The sequence below is a fragment of the Misgurnus anguillicaudatus genome, chromosome 15, assembly GCF_027580225.2.
Source record: "Misgurnus anguillicaudatus chromosome 15, ASM2758022v2, whole genome shotgun sequence".
Lineage (NCBI taxonomy): Eukaryota > Metazoa > Chordata > Actinopteri > Cypriniformes > Cobitidae > Misgurnus > Misgurnus anguillicaudatus.
In genome coordinates this window covers 2,827,501-2,830,000 of record NC_073351.2, presented here as the reverse complement: position 1 = coordinate 2,830,000, position 2,500 = coordinate 2,827,501, and the positions used below count along the sequence as shown (strand labels likewise).

At 45.8% G+C, this 2,500-nt stretch overlaps 4 non-coding genes across 4 annotated transcripts; 2 read left to right on the top strand and 2 right to left on the bottom strand.

Moving 5' to 3' along the window:
• Nucleotides 1-515: 515 nt before the first annotated feature.
• On the top strand, nucleotides 516-587 carry trnaw-cca (transfer RNA tryptophan (anticodon CCA)). Its single transcript has one exon. It is a non-coding gene; the product is annotated as a tRNA-Trp (tRNA).
• A 399-nt stretch (nucleotides 588-986) lies between these two features.
• trnae-uuc (transfer RNA glutamic acid (anticodon UUC)) lies at nucleotides 987-1,058 on the bottom strand. The gene has a single exon. It is a non-coding gene; the product is annotated as a tRNA-Glu (tRNA).
• Nucleotides 1,059-1,600: 542 nt separating this feature from the next.
• On the top strand, nucleotides 1,601-1,672 carry trnaw-cca (transfer RNA tryptophan (anticodon CCA)). The gene has a single exon. It is a non-coding gene; the product is annotated as a tRNA-Trp (tRNA).
• A 399-nt stretch (nucleotides 1,673-2,071) lies between these two features.
• On the bottom strand, nucleotides 2,072-2,143 carry trnae-uuc (transfer RNA glutamic acid (anticodon UUC)). The gene has a single exon. It is a non-coding gene; the product is annotated as a tRNA-Glu (tRNA).
• Nucleotides 2,144-2,500: the final 357 nt, after the last annotated feature.

Here is a 2,500-nt window from a genome sequence, read left to right as displayed (position 1 = left end):
GTATTACCTTATTCTGACATCACAATAAGGGCCAAATTACAATGACCTATTTTTCACATGCTTGCAGAAAATGGTTTACCAAAACTAAGTTATTGGGTTGATCTTTTTAACATTTTCTAGGTTGATAGAAGCACTGGGGACACAATTATAGCACTTAAACATGGATAAAGTCTGATTTTCATAATATGTCCCCTTTAAGGAATTGTTCCTTCCCTCTTTGCGGCGCTGAGGAAAAAATTGAGAATAGACAGTGATATGTCAGAAATCAATTTCCTTCCACTGTTCCATCTGCAGGAGTCCAACACCTTTCCCATAATAAAAGAGTGGAGTCGCAAGCCCCCCCATTTTTGAAGCAAGCCAGAAAGGATTCCTATCTTTCTTTGCATGTATAAGCATCAAACGTGTACAACAAGGACAACTTGCATCTTAGGAGTCGTCTGCTGGAAACGGTTTGCAGGGATGATCCAATCAGCTGGGTCTACGGAGCCAGATCAGGTGCCAGCCCGGTTGTGTTAGATCTCGTGGCGCAACGGTAGCGCGTCTGACTCCAGATCAGAAGGTTGCGTGTTCAAATCACGTCGGGATCAGTGGTTGTTTGTTGCAGTTATGAAGTCTCGCAAGGATTGTAGCGCTGTACTATAGAGACATAAGCTTTTGGAGAATGGGTGTTGTGGGCAACCTGAGTGTGAGCCGGCCAATCCCTTTGACCTCACTAATTATCAGACAGATCAGTAGGTCACCGCATGAATGTCCACTTTAGCACCACTGAGTCATTAAGAATTTTTCCATCTTCGTACAGGCGAGGTAACCAATGAGGAAATACAGTAATTTGTCATGAATCAGTTTCCGCCATTTTATAATTTGCGTGAGCTCAAAAAAGGCAAATATCGGGAGAGAGGAGGATTTTTTTACCCACTTGACTCAACACATCAACCCCACAAAGCAGCGAGGTATTTCAATCTGGAAGAGATGCAAAAGGTCACGGCTTCCCATACCGGGAGTCGAACCCGGGCCGCCTGGGTGAAACCCAGGAATCCTAACCGCTAGACCATATGGGAGAACTCGTCTGACAAACAGTGTTTTGGAGGTGGAGAGAGTGGCAATATCAGGCCTTCCTGGCGTTTTGCTTTCAGAACGTTGTCCTTTTGTGACTTGAGATTTTGGTGAGCGGTTATTCTGGGCCACCCGAGTGTCTGCAAGCCGGTTGTTCTGGCTGCACTGCTCAATCGGACAGATCTGTGTCACCCCATGTTTTTGTCCACCTTAGCACTGTTTGATGTTAAGGAATTGTTCCTTCCCTCTTTGCGGCGCTGAGGAAAAAATTGAGAATAGACAGTGATATGTCAGAAATCAATTTCCTTCCACTGTTCCATCTGCAGGAGTCCAACACCTTTCCCATAATAAAAGAGTGGAGTCGCAAGCCCCACAATTTTTGAAGCAAGCCAGAAAGGATTCCTATCTTTCTTTGCATGTATAAGCATCAAACGTGTACAACAAGGAAAACTTGCATCTTAGGAGTCGTCTGCTGGAAACGGTTTGCAGGGATGATCCAATCAGCTGGGTCTACGGAGCCAGATCAGGTGCCAGCCCGGTTGCGTTAGATCTCGTGGCGCAACGGTAGCACGTCTGACTCCAGATCAGAAGGTTGCGTGTTCAAATCACGTCGGGATCAGTGGTTGTTTGTTGCAGTTATGAAGTCTCGCAAGGATTGTAGCGCTGTACTATAGAGACATAAGCTTTTGGAGAATGGGTGTTGTGGGCAACCTGAGTGTGAGCCGGCCAATCCCTTTGACCTCACTAATTATCAGACAGATCAGTAGGTCACCGCATGAATGTCCACTTTAGCACCACTGAGTCATTAAGAATTTTTCCCTCTTCGTACAGGCGAGGTAACCAATGAGGAAATACAGTAATTTGTCATGAATCAGTTTCCGCCACTTTATAATTTGCGTGAGCTCAAAAAAGGCAAATATTGGGAGAGAGGAGGATTTTTTTACCCACTTGACTCAACACATCAACCCCACAAAGCAGCGAGGTATTTCAATCTGGAAGAGATGCAAAAGGTCACGGCTTCCCATACCGGGAGTCGAACCCGGGCCGCCTGGGTGAAAACCAGGAATCCTAACCGCTAGACCATATGGGAGAACTCGTCTGACAAACAGTGTTTTGGAGGTGGAGAGAGTGGCAATTTCAGGCCTTCCTGGCGTTTTGCTTTCAGAACGTTGTCCTTTTGTGACTTGAGATTTTGGTGAGCGGTTATTCTGGGCCACCCGAGTGTCTGCAAGCCGGTTGTTCTGGCTGCACTGCTCAATCGGACAGATCTGTGTCACCCCATGTTTTTGTCCACCTTAGCACTGTTTGATGTTAAGGAATTGTTCCTTCCCTCTTTGCGGCGCTGAGGAAAAAATTGAGAATAGACAGTGATATGTCAGAAATCAATTTCCTTCCACTGTTCCATCTGCAGGAGTCCAACACCTTTCCCATAATAAAAGAGTGGAGT